The sequence below is a fragment of the Octopus sinensis genome, linkage group LG12, assembly GCF_006345805.1.
Source record: "Octopus sinensis linkage group LG12, ASM634580v1, whole genome shotgun sequence".
Lineage (NCBI taxonomy): Eukaryota > Metazoa > Mollusca > Cephalopoda > Octopoda > Octopodidae > Octopus > Octopus sinensis.
The window spans coordinates 50,614,718-50,630,443 of NC_043008.1; the positions used below are offsets into that span (position 1 = coordinate 50,614,718).

The window sequence follows — 15,726 nt, forward strand, 5'->3', positions numbered from 1 at the left end:
TAATCTATTGTTGGAATTCTGAAGTGGGAGACGAAGCAGAGCGTAACACAAAATGCCTGCATTCTTCAGTTGAAATCTATGTCAGGCTTTGCCTTTCATCCTTCTACAGTTGATATTACTAGTCCAGGATAGAGGATGGCAGATGGCTGGAACTGTTGGAGCACCAGACTTGATGTCTTCTGATGGTTGTGCAGGCCTCTTGCAATTTAACTAACAGATGGTAGATTTAAGATGCTACCCAGTTTAACGGGGTCAGCTGGGTGTTAGATCCCATTAACAAAAGTTATTCAATCACCAACAAACTAAACCTAATGACATTGAAATGCTCTAACAAACATTCTATTATCAATTAAAAGCACTATTCATTAAGAAAGTCAATTTATATACAGGCACAGGAGTGGCTACGTGGTAACAAGATTGCTTAAGGCGGTGAGTTGGCAGAAATGTTAGCACGTCGGGCGAAACGCTTAGTGGTATTTCTTCTGCTGTTACGTTCCAAGTTCAAATTCCACCAAGGTTGACTTTGCCTTTCATCCTTTTGGGGTCGATAAATTAAGTACCAGTTACCCACTGGGTCGATGTAATTGACTTAATCTCCTTGTCTGTCTTTGTTTAGCACCTTGTGAGCAATAAAGATATAAGAAGATTGCTTCCCAACCACATTGTTCCAAGTTCAGTCCCACTGCGTGGCACGTTGGGCAAGTGTCCTCTGCTATAGCCTCTGGCCAACGAAAGCCTTGTGAATAGATTTGGTAAGTGGAAGCGAAAGAAGCCAGTCACATATATATGTATATATTTATGTGTGTGTCAGTGTTTGTCACCTGCACCATTGCTTGACAACAAATGCCAGTGTGTTTACATGCCCATAACTTAGCTGTTCGGCAAAAGAGACCAATAGAATAAGTACAAGGCTTACAGGGGTTGATTAGTTTGACTAAAGGCAATGCTCCAGCATGGCCACAATCAAATGACTGAAACAAGTAAAAGAACGTAATCCTTTTAAAATGTATTAGAATCAACGCATTAGTACATAAAGTGCAACAAGTCATACAACTTTGCTTGGTCTTCAAAACAATATGATATGAGTATAAATATATGCACCTGAAATAGCAGCCGAGGTTCCCCAGAAGCCTAGGGTTCCACGAGAAAGAGTGAGACAAGCCAATGTGCTAATTTCATGATCGTAATATTACTGTACATGCACAAAATGTTGTTGGTTATTGTAATATAGACATCATACTTTCTAACCTATTATAATATAAAAAAAAATATAACAACCATTGGGAATATATTTAGTGATGTCTGTAATTTAGGGACACCCTATATATATATATTTACCACGTGAACTATGATGAAAAAATATGAGGACGATAATGGTATGTAACTTTTTTTGAGCAGGGATTCTTTGAGACATGTAATATATTTTAAGGGTTACACAAGGGTAAAAAGGTTGAGAAACACCGGATTAAAGTAACATGATAAAACAGCGCAAGTTGTGGGATTTTGTCTCTGAGTAATGTCTCAGTAGAGACTTGGTGTGTTAAAAACAGAACCAGCTGTGAATGGTGTCAGGACCATTGGGCTCAAGTGTTTCAGGTTAATTTCACCTATTCAGTGGCAGACACTTCAGAACAATAGTTCCTAGCCCGCTCCAAATAACCAGGGACATCTGAAGAGGCAAAATTAAACCAAATTACCAATGTCTGAAGATCCTGATGCCAATCAGAGTTTGTATTTTTAACAGAGCTGAGTACATCCATCTTCAAGAGACTACCTTTTGTGCCACAGTGGTAATGGAGTGATTCATCAGGCCACCCAGTTCAGTGTCAAGTAGTGTGTTAAGTGAAGCATGAAGCTATGAAAAGTAAACCACCAAAAGAACTGCATTAAATAACAAGACACTGGGGAACAATGACAACTTATATTCATTCAGTCACACTATTAGTGATGCGTGTCTTGGTAAACCAAGCACCCAAATGAAATAAGGACAGGACACATTCCACACACATATATATATAGTTAGTCCCCCAAAAAACAACAAAGTGAGGATGTGGTACATGTAAAGTATTAGCAAGCGCTCAGGGAAGGAAAGAAAGGTAGTTTTATGTTTCAAGCAAAGCTCTTCTTCAGAAACAGGAGATGGAGGAAAGTCCAAGAGAAAAGGAAGACAGAGGGAGAAAAGACACCAAAAACCAATGATCCACATGTAGATCCATTTTGAAAATATATATATATATATTATATGTTGTAGAATTAGCCATACTTTGTGTGTAGGTTTTCTGATGACTTACATTCATCATCATAATATACATATATTTACCCGCACATTTGCTGGTGGCACATGAAAAACGACATTCAAACAGTGCCACCGGACTGGCTCTCGTGCAGGTAGCACGTAAAAAACACCTTTTGAGTGTGGTTGTTGCCAGAACTTCCAGACTGGCCCTTGTGCCAGTGGCACGTAAAAAGCATCCACTAAACACTCAGAGTGGTTGGTGTTAGGAAGGGCATCCAGCTGTAGAAACTTTGCCAGATCAGATTGAGCCTGGTGCAGCCTCTGACTCACCAGTCCTCAGTCAAATCGCCCAACCCATGCCAGCATGGAAAGCAGACGTTAAACGATGATGATGATGATATACATACATACATGAGGTGGTATCAAAAAGATCCAGGACCAGTTAAGTTTAATAAAAAACTAACTTATTTACCTAAGATTTTAACATCATCTTTGAAACAGTCACCTTGTGCAGTAATACAACAGTTCTAGGGTTTTTGCCACTTTTGGAATCTAGTCTTGAAGTCAGTTTCCGCAAGCGACTGAGGACCTTCTAATTCATTCGGGATCTTGACAATGGTTTTAAAACAGGGACCTCTAAGCTGCATTTTCATCTTGGGAAAGAAATGGAAGTTTGCAAGTGCTAAATCTGGCAAATAGGATGGATGCAGAAGTGATACCTTGTGATGTTTGGTGAGAAACTCACCAAACTTCACATATCACACAATAACGCAGAGACAGATAAAGTATCATATTGTGGATGTAGAAACAAAGCCATGCTTTAGTCTAGTCCAGTTAGGTGTGAGCAGAAGAAGAGATAAACAAGGCGGGGAGGGGAGGGAAGAATGGTGACCATACTGATGGTAGGTCGGGTTATAAATCAGGATGTGTGTGTGTGTGTGTGAAGTGACCAGCCAGACTATTAGATTTTGTTACACATTGCTAGCCACAATGCACTTGGCGTCATTTTAACCTTCAAATGACACCACCATGTGGGCTGATTGAATGGGGGAACTAAAGCAACATGAAATTAAGTGTTTTGATCAAGGTCGCAAAGCACTGCCTGGTCTAGGAATCAAACCTATGATCTCACAGTTGTGAATGCACCAGCCTAACCACTAGGCCACACACCTCCACATATATACATGTATACACATACATACATTTATAAATATATATGAAAAGAAGCTATGATAAGGAGGGGGTCACGATCTGAAGTGAAACTGACAAAATAATAACCACATGGTTCTGGGATCAGTCCCACTGTGTGGCACCTTGGGCAAGTGTTTTCTGCCATAGCCTTAGGCCAACCAGAGCCTAGTGAGTGGATCTGGTAGAAGGAAACTGAAAGGAGCCCACTGTGTGTGTTTGTCTCTCACCAACTGCTTGACAACTGGTGTTGGTGTGTTTAAATCCCCCATAACATACGGTTCAGCAAAAAAATTTTTTTTTTATATCCAGGCTTATTCCCCATTTTTTTTAGGAGGGGTTAACCACAACAAGGCACACACCAGACATTCCATTCATTTCCCTGCTCAAAGAAGCAAGCTCCGTCCTATGTTCGGGTCAATACATAGAATGCAACCCCCAATGTCAGCAGCAGGGCCCGACAGCATATACTGGTTCCGTACCCCTTTGAGCAATATCAAATTCACCCATCCGTCCACAAACACTCTCCAAGCTTTCCTATCATTTATAAACTCTCCTGCCTCTCTCACTCCAACACCTCAGACCACCAAAGCTTTCCTCATTCCAGCCACCCACACAAACCGAGGTCTGCCTCTGGTTCTGCTGCCTACCACTTGTCTTCATCACCCTCCTTACCATCCACTCCTCATCCATCCTCTCCATGTGGCCAAACCACCTCAACATTCATCTATCCATTTTGGTTGTTAGTTTTTTTCTCTCATTCTTGTTCACAAAGAAATCGATAGGATAAGTACTAGGCTTATAAAAATAAGCCCTGGGGGGATGGGGAAGGCAATTTGTTCAACAAAAACCCTTCAAGAAGTGCCCCAGCATGGCCACAGTCAAATGACTAAAACAAGTTAAAGATTCAAAATAAGGTGCTCAAAAAGATCATTGAGAATAACACCGAGAGAAAGAACAACAACAAGAAATAGATCAAAATATTTGCAACCAGGGGTGACTGATTGTCAAAGATTAAAAGAAGTCTTTGGAAACATTAAGAAGGTAAGTGGCTCCTTTTTGGCTCTTGTTTCTGTTACTGGGCTGTGGCCATACTGGAACACTATCTTGAAGGGTTTATTTAATAAAAAAAAATCGACCCAGAACTTATTTTGGTTTTTGAAGTATGATACCTAGTCCCTCAGTCTCTTTTGTTGAACTGCTAAGTTACATGGACGTGAACAAACCAGCACCGGTTGTCAAGCGGTGACAAACGAATAGACACGCAGATATACACAAACACACACACTTGATAGGCTTCTCACAGTTTCTGTTTATCAAATCGTCTCATAAAGGCATTGGTCAGCCCAGGGCTATGCTAGAAGACATTTGCCCGAAGTGCTATGCAGTGGAACTGAACCTGGAACTATGTGGTTGGGAAAGAATATTATGTTCAGGGGGAGGGGCATGGAAGAAAAATGATGGCTCATGATGGGTCGATAGACAATGGATTTGCACCAGACATTTGTGAAGAATTTGAAGAATGGATGTAGGCGTGGCTGTGAGGTTAAGAAACTTGCTTCTCAACCATGTGGTCTTGGGTTCAGTCCCACTGCTCAGCACCTTGGGTAAGAGTCTTCTACAATAGCTCCAGTATGACCAAAGTTTTGTGAGTAGATTTGGTAGACAGAAACTGAAAGAAACCTATTCTGTGTGTGTGTCCCCACCACCATCGCTTGACAACCAGGGTTGGTTTGTTTACGTCTCCGTGACTTAGTGGTTCTACAAAAAGAACCTGAACCTTAAAAAAAAAAAATTCAAATTCTGGATCGATTTGTTCGACTAAACCTTCCAAGTAAAGTGCCCCAGCATGGCCACAGTCCAATAACTGAAACAAGATTTAAAAACACAAAACCCAGATAATATCAAAAGTCGGACACAACTTGAGAACAAGCAAGAAGATATTTGCAAAACTGGATTAGTTCGTAAAACTGAACACCAAAAGCGCTGGAGATGGACAGAAATAAACTATTTATTTAATTCCTATATTTTTAATAATTGCCAGAAAATTTGGTAGCGACAGGGGAGGAACTTGTATAAATTTGGCGACTTGCAGTTCTATTTAAAGCGAGCGAACATGCTTAGTCAGCAAGTTGCATTTTTTCAAGATTTCTGTTATTCATTAACACGTGTCGAACCAATAAGGGAGGCTATTACGTAGACCGCTCGACCTGGTGGAAATAGCAGTCAAACCTGGGTCACAATCGTCCTATCGTTTTTCTTCCTTTCTCTCTTTTTTTTAAGGAGAAAGGGGAAAAACTGATGTACAAGATAAATGTGGTCTTAGATAAACTACGCCTGAAAATAACAGGAGACGGTCGTGGATGGAATGCTATTATTATCATATGTAAGTTCAATTAGCGAGCGATCCGCGATAAAAATTTTTTTAAAAAAGCAACTTGATTCTAAATAAGCTATAGGCAACCAGCGACCCGCGGGACTTTCTGAATGTCCCATCTAATGAAAAGATTACCACCTGATAATGAACAACCTCGAAAAAGGTTGCCCATGTCCGTTCTAAGGGTTCGCTTGAGGTTGCAGAAAATTATACCTTAAATCGCATTCTATAGCTTCAGAGGGGTGGAAATAGCCAAGACGTTTCTTTCTTTCCTTTTTTGGCGATCTTTCGTCTCTAGTAGACCTTTCCGTCGACTTCCGTAAAAAAATATTTTTTTTTTACATATGGGCTTGCGGGAACTTTTGAAGTAATATACATACATATACACATACACCGAGTAAAACATTTCAGTTATCTCTTTCTTTCACACATTACTCTGTCTCTTCACACACACTAACAGAAGCACTTCACTTACACAACATACTGTCTGTCTCCCACACCCCATCAAACACACACACATGTCCATCAATGCTCCCATGCACGGTAACTTCAAAAGAACTTCCCTCGTCATACAATCGCTTTCTCTTAGTCTCTTTCGCTCTCATTACTTCAAAAGTTCCCGCAAGCCCATATGTAAAAAAAAAAAAAATTTACGGAAATCGACGGAAAGGTCTACTAGAGACGAAAGATTGCCCCTTTTTAAAAAAAAGGTAAAATGACGGGATGGTCAAGTGTGATAGGAACGATTTTTATCGATCATAAGATCGGGAGTGAATCAGGACTGACCTAGGGTTATGATAACATTACACGTGTTCACATCTGACGCTGGCATAGTTTTTTCACACTCAAATAGTTCTTCCGTCTCGCCGTCGTCTACCCAAGTCATATAATTGAATTTGTTATAACTTGTGTAAGATTTGAAACCTCGTCATAGGGACTACAGCGAAATAATTTGTAAATAAACGCTTTACAAGACACACACACGTATATATAATCCCATAGGTTACATATAAATATATACACAAACATTCATACATATATATTCAAAGAAAACAAGCCCCGATGTAAGCCCTGTTCGAAGACGTTCCAATTGCGACCATCTCATATTTCTCTACCATACTTCTTTTTAATGGTCTGCTGTGTGGTGAGGGAGATCTGGCTGCTATTTCTAACAGGTCGAGCGAGCGACCATACGAGGAAGCTCGTTCGGTCGAGATTTCCCACAGCCGTTATGTAATTTCTGTTTAGCCCCAGGTCAGACCTGAGGGGAGTAAATCTACAATCGAAAGACGCACCAGTCGTGACTATCCAGTGTTTTTGTATACCTAAGACTACACTGCTTAATGCGACCTTTTTTAGAATGGTCAAGTATAATTTTGAGGGATTTCAGTGAGAATTTGCAGCTGTTTCTAGCACATCGAACTACAACAGAGAGGCTCCTTGTTTTATCGTATAAGTTGTAATACTAAAATGACAGCTGCGCAAAGTAGAATATAGTTCTAAGCCGTAATTAAAGACAGGTTATGTGTACATTATACACACACACATAATTATGCATACATATATGCACATGTATATCTGTACACAGAGTTCTGTTTTCCCGTTTATAAAAAATCGTATGTGTGTACATAGATACATGTATGTATGTATGTATGCATCTCTCTCTCTCTCTCTCTCTCTCTCTCTCTCTCTCTCTCTCTCTCTATATATATATATATATATATATATATATATATGTATACACAGCATAAAACGTGGATTCAGAGAACCGTGCTGCCGTCACAGAAAGCTCCGCTTACGGACTCGGCTATCAGTCCACATAGTAATCAATGACAAAGTGTAATGTCGAGAGTCCGCGTTGTGCGCGCGCGCGTGCGTATGTGTGTAATTATTTCTTATTAATTAGCTGCGAAGCTACATAAGTACCTGAAGGACCTGAAGTTTCGCATCAAAGCACTTATCCAGTTTACTCGTCAGACCGACAAAGTGCTCTGGCACGACACTTAGGCATTTTGATTCAACCACACACCTAATAATACACACACACACACACACATATATATATATATATACAATTACACGTTCAACAGTATGTAATAAGAGATAGTAGTTTAGTTCAACAGTATTTAACAATATATTTATTTACACGCGTAACACACGCCTATATATATACCTATATTAACCTATATATCAATACATCGATTGGTTATTGATAAACTATTATCAAAGTATTAGTAGCTGGAAATAAGAGTCCGATTATATATACACACACACACACACACACACACATTATTACACATAATAAATTGGTAAATAATTACGATATTGTTATGAGTGGAACCACATCTTGCCCTTTCCACCAAACTTCCGGAACAGCTTGTGTGGGCTGTCTTTAAACAGTGGCAATTATGTGACACCGCACTTGTTCGTTTCTCTCTTTTTTAACACGTCTAGTGCATGTGTGTGAGCAATATATATACGTCTAGTGTATGCCTGAGTATATATATATATATATACGGATGTATGTATATATGTTTTCTTTTGTCACACTTTATACACATACAAACGGGTGGGTGTGTACATGCGTTTGTATGCGTACATATATGTATTTTCATTTGCTACGCTTCAGACTTATATACCATACAAAATTTGTGCGTGCATATATATACATACATATATATATATATATAATATATATATATATATATATATATTATATATATATATATATATATACACACACACATAGATAGATAGATAGATAGGAATTGTTTAAAAATCGTCCCTATAATTACTTACTGTTGTTGCCATGTATTCCAGCGGTAGTGTTTCTTTAGTGGGGGAAAGAGTTCAAATTATAAAAGAAAAAGAAAATCTCTCTCACACACACAATGGTTCTCTCGTTTTCTTTCTCCGCACACACACACACATATATAGGACTATAGACTCTAGAGCATGACAAATGACCTTACCTATCCTAAACAACACGGATATGACATGGGCGAGGCCGATCGACAGACATTTCACCACGGCTACTCATTTTTATCCTCCAACGAACATTAATCACCGTTCGATATTCGATCTTAAGACAACGATTATTGCTCTTGTTATTGTATAATGGCACCAGGTCAGACCTGATCTCGTAACCCTACGACATAAACACCCTGTGTACACACACACACACACACACAAGGTGTCATACTTACACATGTGTGCTCCGTCCCACCCACTGACTGTCTCCTCATAACTTTCAGAAAAATGGATATTTTTTTTAATTAAATTTTCTACAGGTGGTAAAGAAGTTTGCTTCTGAACCACACGGTCCCGGGTTCAGTCCCACCGACTGGCATCTTGGGCAAGTTTTTTTTTTTCTACCGTAGCCTCTTGACCAAAGCTTCGTGAGTTGATTTGGTAGACGGAAACCGAAAGAAACCATGTGTGTATGTATGTGTGTGTGCATTTGTCCTCCATCCCACTGCTTGACAACCGGTGTTGACGTGTTTACGTCCCCGTAATTAAGCAATTCTGTAAAAAGTATTTCTGAAACAAATAAAAACTAAAAGGCAAATACCTTTCATATGGTGTAAATTCCAATTACGTTTGAATTTCATGCAAAAAGAAGAACTGGTGGACGTGCACATTACATTACATATGTACGAAGTGAAATTTGAACTTTTGAAAAAGATTGTGTTAAGTATCAGTATGTATGCACGCCCAGTTTTCTTTTTCCTTTTTTTTAACATTAAATTCCAACATAACGTTAATCTACACCACCTGAAAGGTGTTTGCAGAAAATTTCATTGAAAAAAACATTTATTTTTCAAAAAGTTAGGGGAAAACAGTAGAGCAGGGGTGGGGGAATAATTATGTAGGTATTACACACACAACACACACAAGGGATAGATAAATGAAAGAGGCTCATAACGCATTTGGTAGGAGTTGTGTATATATATTTCTTTACTGCCCACAAGGGGCTAAACATAGAGGGGACAAACAAGGACAGACAAACGGATTAAGTCGATTACATCGATCCCAGTGCGAAACTGGTACTTTATTTATCGACCCCGAAAGGATGAAATGCAAAGTCGACCTCGGCGGAATATATATATATATATATATATATCAGTTTGGTTCAACTCAATACAACTTAAAAGTTATACTCCAAAATCTCGAGCATGGGTGAAAATATTACGCGTAACAATTTCCAAGGAGAATATTCTAAGCACAACCGAGTGTATATAACTGTAAGGGAGATTTAACTGGTATTTCTAGCAGGTCGAACGATCACATAGGTGTTTAGCCACTCCCCTAATTTACCCTTCATTGAATAGCCCTTATGCTTGAAGTACGGATCTATTACTGCCATTATGTGTACTTTGTTATTTTCTTTCTTTTTTAATATTTCTATATTAGAGAATCTGGCGCCTATATCTATATCAGGTCGTGTAATCTCACCGAAGTTCCCTCTGTTATTGCGAACAAAACTAAAGGGGATCAGAAATATTGATGTTTAGTCCCGGACCTTTACTGAAGAAACATTCGACCCTGGGAAAAAAAAAAACCCAGTTTTCGTATACCAAGGACTACAAAGTTCAATGAAAACTTCCTTCATTATTTAAGACGGGTGGGTGTGATTAAAGTAAGTTTTTGGACCAGGTATTTCGAGCAGATCGAAAGCCCTCATAAAGAGAGTGGCTCACCTGTTGACTGGTGGTTAACGTGGCAAATAGAAAGACACCAGCACAGACAAAAGAGATGAGAAAATCCGGGTTCGTTTTTGTATCAGAACAAATGATTAAATCAAAATAAGTCTGTCGAATGCGTGTTCGTTTATTCGTTCATTCCGATAGATGCAACGGAATAGGCAGCAGCAGCAGCAGTTGTATACAATGTGTAAGTGTGGGGGGTTCACAGACGGTGATTGAGAAATCTCTACAATTTAAAAGCAGCACAAATATCACAAAACTCTTACTCTGAGTTTCACGTTCCCGTTCGTCAGACAATTTTGTAAGAATCATTCTTACAAAACTGTCCGACGAACGGGAACGTGAAACTCTGAGTAACTGTTTTTTTTGTGTGTGATATTTCTGCTGCTTTTAAATAAAGCATATTACTCTACCTCTGGTATTTGAGTACTCCTTTATTACCACCTTGTTTCACATTTATGTGTTTACTCCAGTATATATATATATACTGGAGTAATGTGACCTCGTGTGTACCGTTGGCGATTTTTTCCCCTCTGTCTTCCCTTCTCTGGATCTTTCCTTTTCCTATGTTTCCGACGAAGAGCTCTGCTCGAAACGTTAAACCCTCCTTCTTTCCTGAGCATCCAATAATACTATATTTGTTCCACGTCCTCGCGTTGTTGTGTTTTTTTGTGCTTTCTTGTTTGGATTAACTTTATGTATATATATATATATATATGTATATTTTATTCTTTTACTTGTTTCAGTCATTTGACTGCAGCCATGCTGGAGCACTGCCTTTAGTCGAACAAACTGACTCCAGGACATATTCTTTGTAAGCCTAGTACTTATTCTATCGGTCTCTTTTACCGAACTGCTAAGTTACGGGGATGTAAACACACCAACATCGGTTGTCAAGCAATGGTGGGAGGAGAAACAGACACACACACACACACGTGTGTGTGTGAGTGTGTATGTTTGTGTGGTTCCAGGTTCATTTTCACTGCGTGGTACCTTGGGAAAGTGTCTTCTGCTATAGCCTTGGACCGACCAAAGCCTTGTGAGTGGACACAGACATAGAAACACACATATTTATATACGACGGGCTTCTTTCAGTTTCCGGCTACCAAATCCACTCACAAGGCTTTGGTCGGCCCGGGGCTATAGCAGAAGACACTTGCCCAAGGTTCCACACAGTGGGACTGAGCTTGGAACCATGTGGTTGGTAAGCAAGCTACTTACCACACAGCCACTCCTGCGCCTTTATGTCACTAAATAAACAACTGAGAAAAATGGAGTCAGAATAGTGAAGAAATCGGTCCTTACACCAAGTTTCAGATTTTAACAGAAATACAAAACATATTTCTATTTTTAGTGACGTTTGAGGGGTTTTCCCCATGCACCATCACACACTGGTTAAGAAGCGTGATTAAGAAGCCTGCTTTCCAGCTATGTGTTTTGGGGTTCAGTCTCACTGCATGGCACCTTGGGCAATTATCTACTATAGCCCAAGGTCAACCAATGTCTTGTAAGTGGATTTGCAAGACAGAAACTGGAAGAAGTCCATCATATCATCATTTCGTGTCCACTTTCCATGCTGGCATTGTGCAATAGATGTAAACAAGCATCCCTGTCAAACTTGTGGTGTCCTTTGTTTCCAATCTTCCATGAAAAAAAACCTGGTGATGGAGAAATATGTCCTTGCTTGTAGACAGGTGAATACTGACAGCAGGAAAAATCTGCTTCAGTAAATTTCATCTGATCCATGCAAGCACAAAAACGTGGATGTTAAAATGATGATGATAAGTGTCAGCATTGGTGCTTCTTGATGTCAAGAATTTTGTTCCATTGAATTTATGCTCTAAGGAAGTTGTGAAAAGACCCAACAAATAATGTGAGTTCATGGCTGTTTCCTGCACCAGTTTCGCATAGCCCCGCCCATCCAAAGTACCTTGGATTCCAGAACGACCTGCTGTGCTTGAGGAGACCTATTGAGTCAAGTACATCCACATCAAAATAAAAATCAAATGGAAATTGTAGTTGTGATACCTGTGCCGGTGGCACGTAAAAAGCACCAACTGAATGTGGCCAAAGCCAGCCTCCCCTGGCACCTGTGCCAGTGGCACGTAAAAAGAACCCACTACACTCAAGGAGTGGTTGGCATTAGGAAGGGCATCCAGCTGTAGAAACACTGCCAGATCAGACTGGAGCGTGGTGCAGCGCCCTGGCTTCCCAGACCCCGGTCAAACCGTCCAACCCATGCTAGCATGGAAAACGGACGTTAAACGATGATGATGGTGACGATGCAACATCATAACCAAAAAATTCTTTCCTTGTTAACCTCACCACCCCATCAATGTCTCCAACTACCAACCTCCCCTTAATATACATCGAACAACAAGCAGTGGAGACAAAGAAATCACAGCACTCCAGTTAAAAGCCAATCTGCCATAAGTTTCGACAGTGGCATTGGCATAGAGTATACTGTAAATATTAGTCAACATGACTGTTGCTTTCTATGACCTCTTCAATAGGGTGAAAAGTTCATTTCAAATAGGAAACAGCAATCCCAGCACCAGCTACAGAGAGAGAGAGAGACACACTTTATATTTGGATTGCAAGAGAATGTTGCTCATTATGTTAACATAGAGACAGGAACATCTGTATCTCAAATAGCCATGAGTTTTGAGTTTCTTTTCACCACGCTATTAAAATGCTGCATAAATATTTGAAAAGAATGCAAATGCGGATATGAGAATTGAGGTGCAGCTGGATCCAAGAGTCCTTCTTTATTCTGTTTGTTGTTCCCCCACCACAAACCTCTATTGATGTCTCCTTCGGTCAGTCTTTTCTTAACAATATCAAAGAAGTGGGGTTTTCTCTATAGAGCAGAGAACAGATTCATCAACAGTTCACAAACAAACATCAATATTTTTCAATGTTTGCTTTAGTTATTCTTGCATCATCACCTCTACCGTGATGTGATGGACAACGAAAAACCTGGCTGATGACAGTCAAGATTGATCTGGAACCCAACCTAGGCCCCCATATGTACGGTGTTCGCCACTGGAATAAGGAATGGTTGGAGATCACGCGGTCATTAGCCTCAAATAGCCAGGTCTGGTCAGTGTTTGTGAGAGATACAGCATTGAGGATGAATGAAGCCAGCTCAACCTACCCCTGGTGAATGCTGTCTCAAGACAAGACAAGAAGATCATCACCGCTCATCTCCTGGACATATTCCTTCCTGCATTTCTCTGTACATAATCATTTTTAATGGTTGATGATACAACATTCTGTAAAAGCAGCCAACCAATCTGTTATTATTGTAACATCTCGGCTTCAATGCTGTTTAAAGGGTTTAGCTTTGGACCAAAGGGATGCAAATTTTTGTTCCTTTTGTAACTGCTAGCAGTGTCTGGTAGGACTCACCTGCTACCCTATTAGATGCCTATTTTCACAAGCCCTGTACTGTTCTGATCAGGAATCTTCGGAGCTCTTTTGTGAGTTGTCGTGCATTCACCACAGACAATCACTTGACATCTCTTAGAATCTTTCTCAGTTGCTGAATCCTTGACAATGCTACAAACAGTTGCATCATTTGTGTTCAAAGCCAAGGAGAGGAGTTTGAAAGCAGAGTGGGCTGTGCGGCCTCCAGGAAGGAACATTGGCAGCAAGACCTGAAGAAAAATCTGCAATAGCTGTACCTTTACACTGACAAACTTTGTCAAGCAATGAGACATTGATTTTTTTTCTGTTAACCAACCCAGTCAAAAGTAACAGAAACAACCTGCTGTCTGCAATGGATCTCAGTTCATTATCATTAACATGTAAAAAGCACCGTCCGAACGTGGCAGGTGCCAGCGCCGCCTGACTGGAGTCCGTGTCGGTGACACGTAAAAGCACCAACCAATCGTGGCTGTTTGCCAGCCTGCTCTGGCCCCTGTGCCGGTGGCACGTAAAAAACACCCACTACACTCATGGAGTGGTTGGCATTAGGAAGGGCATCCAGCTGTAGAAACACTGCCAGATCAGACTGGAGCCTGGTGCAGCCTCCGTGGCTTACCAGACCCCGGTCGAACCATCCAACCCATGCTAGCATGAAAAAACGGACGTTAAATGATGATGATGATATTCTGTTACTGTGTCATAATTACTCCTTTAGCATTCAAACCAGATATATCTGGCTCAAATATTCAACCTGCTTTGTGTTCAAACTGGCCAGATTTGGTTTCCCATGCCTCTCCAACAATGATATGCTAAAAATAATCAATCACATAATCAAAACCTCAAAGCTACGAGATAATGCATAATTAATCCAAAACAATGTGAATAAATATTATATTTGACAGAGTGATCTGAACGTTAAAAGGTTAAGGATGTCTTTCAAAATTTCTATTGTTAGGTTATTGACTTCTGTGCAGAGAAGCTGAGGGAGGCCTATTTTTTAAAGTTCTTGGTCATTTGGTCATCAAGTTTGTTCATGAGAGCTGCATCAAATTTCATCTGCGGAAACCTATGTGGGGGAGTGGGGATGAAACATATCTGTTAAGTTTGATGCTTAAACTCTTCAGCAAGATCATCGCAATATTTGAGCCAAAGCTGAAGGAGATTAGATGGGTTCACAGTATTTTAGCAGCACGGTTAAAGAAGGAATCACAACACTCAGAGCTGTTTGAGATACAGAAGCATCTATGTGGCAACATATGGATGATGATGATTAGTATGTGTGTGTCTATATATACATATCTACATTTTATATTTTTAATTTCACACATGTGCATTGTTTGCTTTTGATTTTGTCAACTACATAGTATAGTAGGGTCAGTTGGGCAGTCTGTGAGAAAAAAACAGCACCACGACACAATTCACTCTGCCAGAAATTTGGAAACGATATGCTGTACTGCATGTCATTCATGCTGGAAGCTCCAATATGAACAGATGGTGAACACACAGAATCACTGTCGGCTTGCCATGTCCCCAAAACATGCACTGAGAGTGACAATAATCAAACATCCAATCAACATCATGGTGTTTGGAGTGACCACTAGTGATGACGACACTATGCCTCCATACCTATTTCTTTACTACACACAAGGGGCTAAACACAGAGAGGACAAACAAGGACAGACAAACGGATTAAGTCGATTATATCGATCCCAGTGCGTAACTGGTACTTATTTAATTGACCCCGAAAAGATGAAGGCAAAGTCAACCTCGGCGGAATTTGAACTCAGAAT

At 40.1% G+C, this 15,726-nt stretch overlaps 1 protein-coding gene across 7 annotated transcripts in view; it reads right to left on the reverse strand.

The window, feature by feature from the left end:
- The window catches only part of LOC115218088 (solute carrier family 35 member E2A), a 64,974-nt gene that overhangs the window by 42,158 nt on the left and 7,090 nt on the right, over window positions 1-15,726 (reverse strand). Inside the window, exon 1 of one of the 7 annotated variants that reach the window (XM_036507970.1) lies at window positions 8,601-8,723. The exons of 3 other annotated variants lie outside the window; for them this stretch is intronic. The gene's annotated coding sequence lies outside the window, so the exon portion shown is untranslated. Of the gene's footprint in view, window positions 1-8,122; window positions 8,252-8,600; window positions 8,724-15,726 lie in introns of those variants that run through there. 3 more of the 7 variants (XM_036507968.1, XM_029787871.2, XM_036507969.1) reach the window with 3 other exon arrangements.